This window comes from Pteropus alecto, unplaced genomic scaffold (assembly GCF_000325575.1).
Source record: "Pteropus alecto unplaced genomic scaffold, ASM32557v1 scaffold113, whole genome shotgun sequence".
In the NCBI taxonomy this organism is placed as follows: domain Eukaryota; kingdom Metazoa; phylum Chordata; class Mammalia; order Chiroptera; family Pteropodidae; genus Pteropus; species Pteropus alecto.
The window spans coordinates 8,367,536-8,382,911 of record NW_006433949.1 but is presented as its reverse complement, the minus strand read 5'-3'; the positions used below and the strand labels follow the sequence as shown (position 1 = coordinate 8,382,911).

Here is a 15,376-nt window from a genome sequence, read left to right as displayed (position 1 = left end):
ATTGCATTCCTGACTCTTCCTCCTCCCAAGGACAGGTGCTTGCTTTGGGCTCCCAATCCATGGTCTGACCCTGGCCCTGAGATTAAACCTGTGGGGTTGTGTACATAACTTCTGGGCTGTGTACAGATACCATTGTCACTAGGGTGATGGGATTGGATTTTGAGGTCCACACCCAGTTTGTGATTGGGATAAGGAGAAGGTGGGTGAGAGAATGTGGCATTTGGGTGGAGTGGGAGGGCGGGTGCGAGGCTGTCAGGATGTCTCTTGGAGTCCTGGTCCCTGTTGGGCTGATCTGGTTTTCCACTTCATTGATTTTTCTTTTTCTGCTGATGGAGTTGTTTGTGTTTCGTTTGTCAGAATCCTCTTGAAACAAGTGAGGCTATTTTTGGCTCTCTGATTGGCCTTTTTGTGATCATCGCTCTGTCTTGTTTGTTTTAGGTACATCTAGTTGATGATTTTCCATTTGCAGCTGGGGTGGTTGTGGCGATTTTCCATTTGCAGCTGGGGGTGGCCGCAGCGTGCTGCTCGGACTTGCGGCCTGGCCCAGCTGTGTCCTCTAAGTCCTTCCTGGGGGGTGTAAGGCTGTAGCATTTAGATGCCTGCTTTGCAGGCACATCAGCTCGTCTGGGGTCTGGAGGATTGCCCTGTGGTCACTGGGCACCAGCCTTGTCTGGTCAGCTGTCGGCCAAGCAAGCCAGCCTGAACTGGCCCTGAGCATCGTGGTCAGAACAATATAATAAAGAAGAAAATTTCAGACCTGCATTCTGAAATGATGTTCTCTTGCTGAGGGGGATTTCTGAGTTTCCAGAAAGTGGGGTTTGCACGGATGAGAAGCGTTTCAGTGGGCCTTCCTACGAGCCCTCTCCCCTGTGCTCATCAGCTTCTCTAGCCCCCCTCTCGTACAGCTATGGACTTGAGACTCTGGCTCCGTGTGTCAGGGTAGGTAGGTTCTCAGTAAATGGCTGAAGAGTTAATTTTACAACTTGGACTCCACTCTTAGGACTTTCCAGATCCTTCTCTGAATGTCCTCAAGGTCCCACATTCTCTCGCCTATTAGGTTTTTAAACCCCTGGTTGTTTTAGCTCTGGGAGCCTTTAAACTCTGCACCCAGCACGCTCCTCTGAGGGTTGCGGCTGGCAGGGAAGGAGGGATCCCGCGCTGGCTCGGCCATCTGTCTCTGTCTGGACTGTTTGCTGATGTTCTTTAGTCAGCCAGGGGAAGCCTGCTGGCCTAAAAAAGGGACAGTGAGGAAAACCACAGTGTGGGGAGGGAGGAGCAGTCCCCTTAATTCTTTGCAGCAGCAGACATGGGGGCCTGGACCTAGTGGCTTTAGAATCCCTTTGGATGAGTGGGTTCTCATGTGTCTGAGTTGAAGGCCTCTGGTTTTTGAGAGAAGGAGCCAAAATGACCACTCGCTACCGTGTACCATGAATGATGACAGCGGGCTCCGTGCAGGGCCCCTCATGGGTTCCTATATCACCCCATGGAGAGGCTGCCCATCTATAGGTAAAGACACAGCCAGGAAGTGACAGACCTGGGATTCTGGGCTCCTGTGGGAATGCAGACCTGTTCCTTCTAGAATGTAGAGGCCTTAGGGTATTCTTCCCACCGACCCACCCTGCCCTGAAAAGCTGGAATGCATTCGTCCAGGGGGTGGGTCAATGTCAGCTGTGAGCCCTGCTGTGTGCAAGCCCCTCCCTTTGTACTGTGTGGTCTCTGTAGAAGCTGAGAGTGTGGTCCTGGCCATTTGGGAGCTTATAAGTTAATGGGAGAGAAGAACACACACATCATTTATGTGTTCAGAGGGAGCGAGATCAGGGAAGCTTCCGTAAACCGCTCTGGGGGGGGGACCTTGCCATCAGCACACGTCTAGCAGCAGAGGGTCGGGGGGCCATCTATCTCCAGGAGCACTGGGAGCAAAGGCTCAGGGGCACCTTTGTCTGCCTTCTGCCACTCTAGACTGTGTGCTTGTGTGTGTGTGTGTGTGGTAAAATATACATAACAAAAATCCATCTTAACCCATTTTAGCCATTTTTAAGTATACAGTTCAATGGAATTAAGTACATTCAAACTGTTGTGCAACCATCACCACCATCCACCTCCAGACGCTCTTCATCTTGCAAAACTGAAATTCTATACCCATTGAACAACAGCTCCCCATTTCCCCACCCTCAGCCCTGGCAACCACCATTCTACTTTCTGTTTCTATAATTTGACTATTCTTGGTACCTTGTATAAGTGGAATCATACAGTATTTGTCCCTCTGTGTCTGGCTTGTTTCACTTAGCATAATTTCCCCAAGGTTCATTCACGGGGTAGTACAGACTGTAATTTTTGAAGGCAGGGATCCCTGGTTTATCCGGATCTGCCATGGAGCCTTGGTCAGAGCTGGGCACACAGCTCATACTCGAAGATCACTTCCTGTTTTTCACAGCCGTGGTGTTGGACTGGGAAGATGGGAAGGTGAGCTGGTCTTTGAGAAGCATCTGATCAGCTAAATCTTTCCCTGTTCTTTTAACTTCCTTTTTGGAGGACTTCAGTAAGCCTTTTCATGAAAGAGAAGGCCAGCAGACCCAAGGACCTTTCTTCTTTCAGTCTGAGGAATTCTTGATCTGAACACACAAGCTTGTGTGCCCCTCAGCCCTTTTCTAAGTGTTAGTCTTGAGATGTGACCCCAGATCTCCTGTTTCTTCGTGGACTCTCAAGTGAGTTGCTGCCCTGTATTTTCACATTTATTAAGCAGCTTAATTTGCCCTTTGGGTTCTGGTGACGTGTTGTTGCCAGAATGATCACTGCTTTGTTTTTCCCTCGGATGATTGAATGGACCAGTGACCAGTTAGAGTGAGTAACTATGGGGCAGCGAAAGGTCATTTAGGCCTTGTGCTGGCCCCATCGTCATCTCTTTAGATCAGAGCCTTTTAGTCACCTCTAAATCGAGCACAGGCTCCATTCCACAACAGAGGCAGAGTGGACAGAACTGGGTGGAGTCCTGAGAGCACTTAAGTCATCAACAGGGTGGAAACGGAGTCTAGATCCAATTTTACTAGGGTTCTCTGGCTCAGGAAGGATGACTTTCTTGTTTTGGAAACAGCGAAGCATTCCAGAACCTTTCACTAAAGAAGGAGCTGAGAGTGCTGTTGATTTGCGTGGGTCCAAGGGAACGTGCCATCCCCATTGCTGCCTTTTGCCTCACTGGTTGCTCTGGTAGCCATGCATCCCCCAGCCCCCGCTGGGCTGGGAGTCCTGTGGCCCAGAAGACCTGTGTATGTGACCGCTGCCCTCACCAGGACAGAGATTCCGGGAGAGCCATGTGCTGGGACCCACCTAGGAGAGGACAGCTTGCCCCTGTCTGAGAGGGCTCCACACGGAGCATGGATGGGCATCTGCCAGTGTTTTCAGGTTGCTAAACAATAGGCTGAGTTTTGACGGAGGCTGCTTTATTTATTTGTTTGTTTGTTTGTTTGTATTTTTATTTATGTTTTTATTTATGGTGACATTGGTTAATGAAATCCAATAAGTTTCCACTGTACACTTTAACAGTAAGGCATATATTTATTTACACTGCGTTCACCTCCCATAGTTAGATTTCTTTCTGTCACCACATATTTGACCCCCTTTACCCCTTCCTACCTCCCTCCCCGCCCCCAGGCTGCTTTTTAGATCAAGGCTCAGGGGGTGGTGGTAGATTAAGTTAACTAGGAACCCCACAGGGATTCTTGATGCCGACCAGAATACAATTCCTGAGGCTCATGTAGGGTTTTTTTCTTTTGAAAAAATATAGTAATTTTAATTAAACTGTCGTACAACATGTGATACGTGTTTTTTTTTTTATTATGGTGGTAAAATATAATGAAATGAATCATTTTAAGCTTTTTAGTGCTTTTTGGTTTTTTACAGTTTAAAATTTTTCAATTGCAGTTAACATACAATATTATATTAGTTTCAGATGTACAACATAGTGATTAGGCATTTATATAACTTAGAAAGCAATCACCCCAATAAGTCTAGTATCCAACACCATACATAGTTATTCCAATAACATTGACGATATCCATTTTAAGCATTTTTAAGTGCGTAATTCAGTGGCATTAACTACGTTCGCATTGTTGTGCAGCCATCACCGCTGTCCAGCTCCAGAACTTTTTTGTCACTCCAACCAGAAACTGTCCCCGTTAAGCAACATAACTCACCTTCTCCCCCACCCCTGGCAACCACCACTTCACTCTCTGCCTCCATGAATTTGCTTATCCTAGGTACCTCATATAAATGGGATCATAAATTTGTTCTGTGTCTGGCTTACTTCACCCTAGCAGGGTTTTGAAGTTGCTGGGGGCAGCATTCTTCTCCTTAATTCCCATCTCTGGTCCTTAATAGGTATGTTCCCTTTAGGAAAACACCTGTTAGGGATGGCGGTATTTCCTCGGCTTTCACGCCCACGTTTTTAAATTGGCCCAGTATATTAGTTTGCTAGGGCTGCCATCACAAAATAACACAGACTGGGCAGCTTAAACAACAGAAATGTGTTTTCTCACAGTTCTGGAGGCTGGAAATTCAAGATCAAAGTGCTGGTAGGGTTGGTGTTCTCTGAGGTCTCTCTCCTTGGCTCGCAGATGGCCGTCTTCTTGCTGCATCTTCACACGGTCGTCCCTCTGTGCACGCACACTTCTGGTGTCTCGGTGTGTCCAAATTTCGTCTTGTAAGCTCACCAGTCAAGATTAAATTAAGGCCCACCCTAACGACCTCATTTTAACTATCACCTCTGTAAAGGCCCCGTCTTCAAATACAGTCACTCTAAGATGCTGGAGGTTAGGACTTCAACATATGAATTTGGGAGGAACACGGTTCGGCCTATAACACTCTGAGCCCCTTGTTGGGCAGCAGAGGAAAGGGCTGCCATGGCAGAGAGAGCGGGTGCTTACGCTGGCCTCACCAGCTATGTTTTAGAAGAATTTGAGTAGAGTGTTACGTGCTGTTAGGCAGCCTCATGGTGACTGGGTGTCAGGAGGGCTGCATCCTAAAGCTTCATGTGCTGTCTCTTTCCTCATCTGAAAAGTTAAAGGTTGATGACTCCGTCATCGCTAAGGCCTTTTCCTTCAATTCTTTAATTTTTTTTCTTTAAATTTTAAAGTTATTATTAAGACAACTTTTTTCATACCTTTCTTTTTCATCCTGGTTTATACCTACCTTTCCTTTGCCAAAGCAACCACTTCTCCCCCATTCAATCAATCAGAGGTGTTTATTAAGCATATACTATGTGACAGGCACTATCTTCCTAGAAATTTTCTTGCCTTTATTTGTGGATTTATCAAAGGCTTATCTCCAAGGGCCTTGTCCTCTATAAACCAACACAAAGCAAAACCTTTGTAATGTCCTAGCATCTCCCCTGTGTATCTTTCCCTTGCTGTAAGTTTGCAGCTATTTCCGGTTAATCCTGTCTGTCTGGCTTCCTTCTTCAGGGTGGTGAGAGCCTGAAGACAAGGACAGAGTCTGTCCTGCTTCGGTGTCCCACAGGACGTGCCTCACTCTAGGCCCTTAACAGTGACCTAAGAGATGGTGGTGATCTGAGTCCATGTGGGTCTATCTGCATCTTGGGTGCTATGTTCGTGGGTCACAGATGGAATGAGACCCCATCTTTGAAGCTTCTGTTTGCCTATTCTCTTCTCTGTTCCGGCCCAACCCCCTATTACCCCATCTAATAATTGGCATTGCATTTTCATGGGCCTAATGATGCAGGGGCCCCAGCAAGGAAGCTTGTCGGCTTTGGAGATTATCTGGAGATTATTTTTCCTTCTTTGCTGAGGCTTGGGCCTCCCTGCTAAACCTTAGAGAGCATCTCGAATCTTCAGACTGGGGCCTGCTAATTAGCTGTCTTGTATTCTAGCGCTCACCTCTGGGACCTTGCAAAATGACTGTGGATAGGAGTGGTGGCTGGGGCCCAAGGGAGACATGACTGTCGAGTTCATAGACGCGCCTGCCTGGGTCTGGGGCGGGGAGACTGCAACCCCCCACCTGTGAGTAAATATGACTGGTGGATACTGTTTCATGTGCCCTCGGAACGTTCTTGTGAAGTGGCTGGAGCAAGATTTTTGTCATAATTATATGCTGTCAGCTGATTGGGTCCGAGGGTGTGTGAGACAAACAGGTCTGAAATAACCCGCCGCAGGTCAGCCGGTTGGCGGAGGGGCTGGTGCTGGCCTCTCTCCTTAGATTGTGGCATGAGGCCAATCCCATGAGAGTGACCCCACCAGAGGTGGAGGGGTCCTCGATCAGTCATTCTGCAAACACGTTTGGAGACCTGCGTGTCAGACAGAAACGGTGCCAAGTATCAGGAGACAGGCCTCCCAGCAGGTCACTGTTGGTCTGGTGGGGAGATGGTGATGTAAACCGAAGCGCTGTGGTGAGAATCTCCCGGTCCTGACCTTTAGGCAGGTCCATGAAGGTGTCAGCCCCCCAGGGTGCTGGTTTCTCTCTCTTACTTTGCAAATCTCCTGGAGAAAGGGATTTCCTAACTCTCCGGCCGTCCTCCTGGGGCACTTTGCTAAGACTCCTCCAGCAAGTTGTGTGCGAGGGGCCCAAGAGGACAGGTGTGTTGAAAGGACACTGCCCATCCATCCACCTTTTCCATCCAGCAGGCAAGGGCTTGGGGGAAGGGGTCAGTGCTCTGCTGTAAGCAGGTTCTGGGACGTGCACAGGGATAATGCCTGGCTGGGAAGATATGACAGAGGTGGCCGGCTTCTTGCATAGAGTGTCAGGTGTGTGTCCCAGTGAGCAGGTTAGTGACCAGGGAGCTCTAGGAAGGCGCCATCTCCAGCTGGCCAGGAGACAGCAGAGGGACACCAGAAGAAGTGGGAGAGACCTGCCACACCAGCCACAGTGGAGCCAGCCCGGCAGAGCCTGAGACTGACAGCTCAGGGGGACCCTCGACTCAAGTGCCTCTGTTGGCTCGGAAAGAGCTTTTGAAGATTCACTTCACTTGAAATGCCTGACTGTTGCCTTTTTAAAAAATGCTGCTGAAGTCAGCGAGTTTGCCAGTGGAGCAGAAAGAGATTTTCTGCATATGACTTATATGCATGTAACCTTGCATATATAGCAAGTTGAACATTCTGGAAGCCACCTAAAGGCAACATGTCAATCTGGTTCAGGGAAAGAATGCAGACTTTGTAGATAGACAATCTGGATTCACCCAGGAGCCAAAGTATGGTCTTGCACAGGGACTTAATTCTATGGGCTGGAGGGGACGACCCCTCATTGAGAGGCGAAGTGGGAGTGTGAGTGCAGAGTGGGTGGTGCCAGGGGTCGGCCCCCGGTTTGGTCTTGTGGAATCACCCCCTCTGGCATCTAATGTCGGTTGATTCAACACCACTTAGCAAGAGGCTTTAAAGGAAAAATGCATAACTCAGTAGATGTAGGCTATTTCACCCACTCAGTTCATCGAGAGTGCCCAGTATGAACTCCAGGGGAGACCAAGGGTCTGCCGTGGCCTTCATCCCCTTCTGTACCTTTCATAGTGTGTCCTCCTGGGCTGAGAGGCATTCTTACATCTTAAAGGTACAGTGTGTATTTTTCTGCATTGTGACCCCAAGTGAAAGCCAGCCACTTCACCTGGTGTGAAGTTCTATTGGGCAAGGCAACCTGGGATCACACACTGTGCTGGGGCCTCACTCATCCCCCTGTGGGGTAACATGGGGTCTTCTTGCAGTGTTCCTGGACTGCTTGGCCTGGTGGCTTTTCGTTGCCTTGGACGCTAGGAGCTGGAGGAAGAGAAAGACCTCTTGATTTTTCTCATAGAGCCACTCCCCAACCCCTGCCCAAGTTTATAGAGGGAGCACTTAAAAACTTTTTGTTCTCATTTTTAGTGATTGTGACTCCTCAAAAGAGGAAGTAAAAACCACAAACTTTCTTATTTTAGTAGGAAACAAAGGAGGAAGATGGGCTTTGGCATATCCAAGCTCTGTCTGCAGATTGCCAAGGACTTTGCAGACTGGAGGGTGTTGCCTTGTATACCGTAAGGGGAGGACACTGGAGAGGTGGGCTTGGACCTGGCAGGGTGTCCCTTAGGTGCTGGGATGGCTGTGGTGGGAGGGGTACCCCGGGGTGGGCGAGGGGCCAGCCCCCTCCATGAGCTGCAGAGCACGGGGAAGAGCTGTTCAGTGTTACTCTTGGAGCCTCGGGGACACTTGGGGTGACCGAGTGGCTGTGAGGAAAACGGGGCTTTTCAGCTCTGAGCCGCAGCAGTGGCTGCTGCTGTCTGCTGTCCCCATGCTGTGCCTGACTCCTACTTCCTGAGGAGCTGGGACAGCTGGACCTGCAGCAAACCTGGGGGTGGCGGTGGTTTTGTCTCTTTTTCTCCCTACCCCCTTTTCGAGAGCTCCAGAAAACCTTTTGCTCAGAGACCTAGAGACCAATGTAGTACCCATTTTGTCTGGTGCCTGGAATGATGATGAACAGGTGATTCTCTGGTGTCGCCGACTTACAGCTTTGTTCCTGAGTGGTGGTGGTGTTTTTTAAAAGCTTTATGGAGATGTAATTCACTTGTTTAAAGTGTCCAATTCAGTGGTTTTTTTTTTAAACATATTCAGAGTTACGCAACCACTGCTGTCTAACTTTAGAACATTTTCATTATCTCAAAGGGAAACTCCACTCCCTTCGGCCATAACCCCCTCTCTTTCCCAGCCCCCAGCACCCACTGTGCTAATTTCTGTGTCTGTAGATTTGCCTTTTCTGGATATTTCGCGTGAATGGAATCGTATAGCATGCAGCCTTTGGCGTCTGGCTTTCACTTAGAGTAAGGTTCACAGAGTTCATCTGTGTTGTGACATGCATTAGGACTTCATTCCTTTTTGTGGCCAAATAGTATTCCAGAGGGTGTTTTCGCACCTTGCAGTCGGGCTCAGATTACTACCTGAGTGCTCTCTGCTGACTCATGGGGGTCCTGGTAAGACCTTGAGGCCTGAGAGGGCTCTGTGTGGAGAGTCTGGTGGAACCTCTTCTTCATCAGGGAGGGACCCTGGGGCAGGATGCTGGAAGGTAAATGGCAGCCAAGAAGAGTTCAAGGGGCTCACCAGGGCAGGGGGCCAGGATGATTGAGCTTACGTCAGCCTTCAGCCTGGTGGGTGTATCTCGCGGGCCTGTCCATCAGGAACCTGCTTGTTTAGAGACAGACCCTTCTGTCTGGGGACCTCTTGGGCTGTGGTCTTCCCCCAGCCCCCTCTTTTCTGTGTTGTGGTAAAGTATGCATAACATAAAATAGACCATGTTAACCATTTTTAAGTGTACAGTTCAGTGGCATTAAGCACATTCACAGTGTTGTACAGCCATCACCACCATCTGTGCCCATCACTTTTTCATCTTCTCAAACGGAAACTCTGTCCCCATTGAGCAATAACTCCTCACTCCGCATTCCCTCAGCACCCACCATTCTCCTTTCTGTCTGCTCAAGATGCCTCGTATACGTGGGCTCCTACAGTACTTGTCCTTTTGCGTCGGGCTCGTTTCACTTAGCGGGTCTTCCAGTTTTCTTCCTCAAGCCTTTTAATGCCCAGGCCGAGGTGGTGGCTGGACAGCAAGCCATCAGGAGGCTGAGCTGACTGAGGCCTCTGCGCCAGGGAGAAGGGCGGACAGCACTTTGGGTAACATGCTGCATTTGACACAGTACCTTCCCTCACAGGAGTCCCCATGGAGGAGCAGCGGGGACTCCCAGAGCTGCATTGTTTGAGGTTTTAGGTGAAGGACTTGAGGCCACCTGCAAGGCTTGTTTATACTTCTTCCTAGTTAAATCGATAGGCTTATCTTGTCCTGTGGCCCTCCCCGACCTTGCCGAGCGGCTGTGATATGAGTTGGGAGGCGGGTGGGTGATACACAGGCTGGGCCCGCGGTGCCGGTGTTCACCTCTCTGGCCCTTGCAGAGGTTGCTGTAGGAGATGCTTTGCTGGGCTCAGAGCCGTTTTCCTATTGGCTGGACGTCCTGGTAACCTGACTTGTGAGTGGTCTTAGGCGGGATGCTCAGCACGGCACGTCCACTCTCTGGTGTGTGCCTGAGCTGGCACGTGCAAAAGCAGTGTTTGTTTTTGGCCAAATCTTAGACCTCAGACCAGAAAATGTCACGTTTAAGATTGTTGACGTCTAAAAGCTTTCCGCCTTCTCGCTCAGGAACATGGCTAAAACTGTCTCGCCTTTGTGTTTGGGGCATGAGATTGTTACCTGAAACATACTCGGTAGGTGCTTCTTCATTTTAAAGAAAGCTGCTTTCTTCAAACTGCCACGAAGATAGAAAGTTGAGCGCCAGGAGCCCCTGGCTCCTCAGCCACTTTCAGCAGCACCAGGGTCCGGTTCACCCGCCTCCGTGCTTTCTCCTCTCTTCCTCGTTGTCAGTGTTTTTTTTTTTCTTTTTCTTTTTCTTTTTAATTGTGGAAAGATTATACGTAACAAAATTTATCCTCGTAACCATTTTTAAGTGTAGTCGTCATTTGTGTTAAGTATTCAGTGTTTCTTAAGAGGCAGGGTCGATGGGAAAACACAGATCTGTTCTTCAGGAGGGTTTGTCCCTCCCGATGTCCTAGGAGGTGGGGAGATGGTTCAGACTTAGCCTTTAACTGGGGTGCAAAGAGCCTGCGGACGAAGGTGGGAACAGGGACGAGCAGGCACCTCGAGTTACCGTAACGTGGGGCAGATCTCGAGGCTCTGCAGAGCCGTGGGGTGTGCATGTATTCAGGGAAGAGGGTTGGGGTGGGGGTGGCGCAGAGAGTCTGTAGTGGGCAGGAGCTCAGGGGCTGGAAAGTATTCAGTATGCTCAGGAAATAGTGGAATCTGTTTGGTAGGAGAATCGATGTAAAATGTGGGCAGCAGGGGAAGTGAAGGTGGATAGGAGGGTTGGGGTCGTACTGTTTAGGACCCAGAAGCCAGGCTGATGACAGTGTGCTTTCTTGGAGGGCGACAGGAAGCCACTGAAGGTTGTGGAGCAAGGGAGAGGCTGCCTTTGGACCTTTGCCCCAGGAAGGTGCGTTTGGCAGTCGTGTGTGAGAGAGTCTGGTGAGAGCTGGGCCACCGGGAGTTGTCTCAGGAGGAGGTGGGGGAGGATGGAGACGGCACGAGTGAGCTGACTGTTGGAGGGGCTGACGGAAGGGAAAAGAGGTGAGGTTCAGTGAGCCCAGAGTGGTGAGGGTTGTGCCGGCGGGCCTCAGGGTGGGCAGCAGGAAGTGGCCTTTGGGAGAAAGGGCCCGGCTGGGAATGAAGAGGAGAATGGATCAGGGGAGGGGTTGAGTGGCGAGAGGAGGGTCGGAGCAGACCCGGGGGCCTTGCAGATTTGGGGGCCACCCGGGAGAAGAGGAGTCCGAGACAAAGTGGGAAAGGCAGCGGGGGGTTTATGCTGCAGAGAGGCTAAAGGGAAGTGACCGCTAAGACGTTTTGGCAGAGAAGGAAGAGGCCAGGCTGCAAGTGGGCGAAGGAGAAACCGGAGCACTGTGCGTGGACAGTCGTGCCAGGAATTCTGTCTGTGTTTGTGTGGTCAGGAGTTTGGGTTTGGGGATCTGAGTGTTCCCTGAGTGTCCACATGTGGGCCTGCTGGGTTCTTGGGGGCAGGGCCATGTCCCCATCTGCTGGAAGAGTGACGTGGACACTGAGTGCTGAGAAGGTGACTGATGGGACAGGGTCCAGGGGTGGGGGGTAGAGGGTGGTCCCAGTGGGACTCCAGGGAGGTGATCCAGGTGGAGGTGGGTCTTTTGGCAGCCCCAGCAGAGGAGCGGCCAGGTTACTACTGAATAGCGATCAGGGATGGTGTGAATTTGCAGGGGTCTGGTCACAAGGGCCTGGTGGGCATGAGATCGTGTTTTAAGAGTGTTGACATGGGGGTCCGGGCAGTAAGGAGGTGAGTGAGAAGGGAGACAGGAGGAGAAAGAGACAAAAGCGGCAGTTTGGCCAGAAAGCAGGTTCCAGAGGCTTGGGGTGGGGGCCCCAGAGAAGATCTGAGAGGGGACGGGGTGGTCTGCTCTGTCCAGCACAGAGGGAGGTGGCGGGCGAGGGGACTGAGAAGGTGGCCTTGCGAGTGCAGTCCCCGAAGCTGGAGGCAGATGGCGGGTAGAGAGGAGCACAGTGCGAGCCCTGTCATGGAGTAGCAGGTGTGGAGCCTGGCTTTGGGGCCCGCGCAGTTGTATGAATGGTCTGAGATGAGACCACTGTGCACTTGGCCTCATGGACACTGGGTAGGGAGGCCCTGTTGACTGGCATCTTGTCATGTAGCAGTCAGATGGGTCGACCCTCATTCCTCAAAGCACCTGGTGAGCCGTTAGAGTTTAGCCTGAAAAATCCGGGTCACAATGATTGACATGTCTGGTTTCCTCTCCTGTGGTGTTTCTCCAACGGTAAACGGGGTGAGTCCCAGCAGCAGACTCTCCTCTGTGAAAGAGTAAACGAGGGTCCAGAAAGGGCTGTACGAGGCTCTGGAAAGAGGTGTGTAGGGCTCCAGAAAGGGGGGTGTGAGGAAGTGTGGGAGACTTGGTCCCAGCATGCCTTTGTCATCTCCTGGCTTCCCAGCCCCGTGAGCCCGGCGCTTGCTTATTTATCCCCGCTACGTCTGCAGTGTTGGTTTCCGGAAACTCTGGCAAGGAAGTCTGGGAAGGTTAATGAGCTGAGACCCGTCCCGCTGGCTGTCTGGGAGAGGCATTTTGTTCTAACTGCTCAGGAAATGGGGGTGTGTGCTGTGTTGCACTGGGCCTGCTCCCTAATTCGCAGGTGCAAAACTGTCACGGTCGGCTATTGGGGTACAACAGTCAGGGACATGGCTGCCAGAACTGGAGTGTCCTGCTTGGTCACCCGTTGAGTGCAGGGGATACATCTGGGAGGAAAATGGAAAATGAATATTTCTTTTTCTCTCCTTTTTCCCCAGCCCCCAAACATGGAGCTCTCTCAGGTATATGAATTAATCAGTCATTTCTGAGGGAGGAGGGTCACTTTATGTTTATGCAACTCTAAGACGGAGCATGACAGGGCATGACTGTTAATAAGACCTTGGACATCAAAGGCCAAGGTGAGACTTTCTCATGGGGACTCCTTTGCTCAGACACCCACACTGGCCCCATGCTCAGGCTCTGGGGTGCACAGACCAGCCAGGAGCAGTGGATCAGGACCCGTGGACTGTCCTTCGCTGTTTCCTTTCACAGCTGTTTTGTTTTGAAGCTTTACGGGGGTTTTTAAAAGGCCAGAATGGGCTATGGTCCACGGGGAAAGGTCTGGGGGTTGTCTGACTGGGACCGCCTATGCGTCAGCAGGCAGCACGTGACATTGGGAGCCCAAGTCTTGCCTGATGTCCACGGAAGTGTCCAGGCTCTGTGAGGACATAGCTTTTCTCTGCTCAGTGTTGCTAAACCTGAAGATTGTCAGCAGGATGGTTATGGGAAATGGGGGAACTTGGCCTGGCAGAGATTGAAGGCAGCAGGTCCCCGCCCTGGCTGCCCATGTAGACTACAGCCTCTGCTATAGTTAAAAACAAAATTATGCACATGCACACAGCTGATCACTCCTGGAGAATCTGATTGGTGAGATTTTTCTTGTTTATGTTTTAAAATCCCCCCCAGTTTCCACGGGTCAGCAGCTTTGGCATGGCACAGCTGGGTCCTCTGCTCAGGGTCTGCCAAGGCTGCAATCTGAGTGTCCACTGGGGCTGCATTCCCATCTGGAGCTCTGTCTCCCCTTCTAAACCCATTCTGGTTGTTGGCAGAACCCGGTTCCTGGCGATTATAGGACTGAAGTCCCTGGTTTCTTGCTGGCTGTCAGCTGCTCCCGGCTCCCAGAGGCCCTGCCTCGTCCTAGGCATTTCACATGTGACTGTTTGGTTTCCTCCTTTCTGAGAACCTAGATTTTTTTTTTGAAGAGCTCCTTGGGCAATTTCCTTTGCAGTCGGGGTTGGGCACCTTCATCTCTGGGAATCCATGTGCGTTAGCTGTGAGTTTTGAACAGCTGGCCTGTAGAAGCGGGAGTGGATTTCTTTTGGGTCAAATCTGGAAGGGTGGTTGGTGATGAATGACTCACAGCTTCAGGGCAACTGTTCAGTGTTCAGGAAGATTTTATTTTCTTCTTGACTTTATAGGAAATCATATCTGTAATTATTTTATGTAGCTGAGATCTTGCTGTGTCCTGCTTTTGCTAACTAATGGGAGCATTTTCTTGTTTTATTAAATATTTAGTAAATATTTTTTAAGGGCCACCTGTATAATAGAGTTATTATTTATCTAATTTCAATGACTTTTGTTGGACATTTAAAGTGTTTACTATATGTAGCTGGTTATAATAATGTTTTAGGGAGCATCTTTTTAAAAAAAAAATCTTTATTGAGATACAATTCACATACCATGCAGTTCACCCATTTAAAGTGTACAAATGAGTGTTTTTTGGTATATTGCATTATTGAAGAAAATTATATATATTTATACAAGTCAAATATGATACATATTTTTATGGGTAAAAGTAAAATTTACTATTGTAACCATTTTTTTTACACAGTTCAGTGGTATTAAGTACATTCACATTATTGTGCAGCCATTACCACCATCCATCTCCAAAACTCTTCAGCTTGCAAAACTGAAACTCTTCTCGTAAGCAATAAACCCCTATGCCCCCCTCCCCACAGCCCTTGGCAACCACCGTTCTACTTTCTGTCTCCATGAATTTGACTATCGTAGGTACTCTATATAACAGACTCACAGTATTACTGTCTTATTTCACTTAGCCTAATGTCCTTAAGGTTCAACCATGGCGTAGTGTGTGTCGGAATTTCCTTCCTTTTTAAGGCTGAGTAATATTCCATTGTTTATGTTTACCACATTTTGTTTTAAGTGTACATTCAGTGGATTCATTACATTCTTTGAACATCTTTTTATATGGGTTTCTGTTCTCATTCCTGACTCCTTCCTTCAGGGTGGGTATCTGTCAGCGGATTTATTTCCCCAGAGTCGTGGGTGTTTTTAAGACCTTCGATATCAACTGCCAAATGACCTTCCGGAAACACTGTTCCAGTTTACCCTTGGTCTCAAAATTAATTTTCTACTCTCCTTTGACTTCTTTCTTGCCCTTGTTCTTTTTCTAAGACAACCGAAGTGGTTCCATCAGGTAATAAAAAGACTGAGTTTGGTGGGATCTTGCCTACCTCAAAACCCAAAGTGTGATCTGGGGTTTTTGTCTAGACAAGTGAGAACTGAAGTTAAGGTTTGCGTTTGGAGATGTCTGCCTTAAACTGGGTCCCACCGTAACTTCCAGTTCTTTGATGCTCCTGGAAATAGGAAAGGCCCTGAGCCTGCGGCCAGCCGCACTGGTCCAGTCTCTAATTCAGGAAGATCCCTGAGGCCACTGGCTATGTGACAGTTCTTTGGTAGCTGTTGGTGCTTTG

General features: G+C 49.6%; 1 protein-coding gene across 1 annotated transcript in view; it reads left to right on the top strand.

Moving 5' to 3' along the window:
* The window catches only part of BCR (BCR, RhoGEF and GTPase activating protein), a 126,449-nt gene that overhangs the window by 8,536 nt on the left and 102,537 nt on the right, over positions 1-15,376 (top strand). The window lies entirely within an intron of this gene.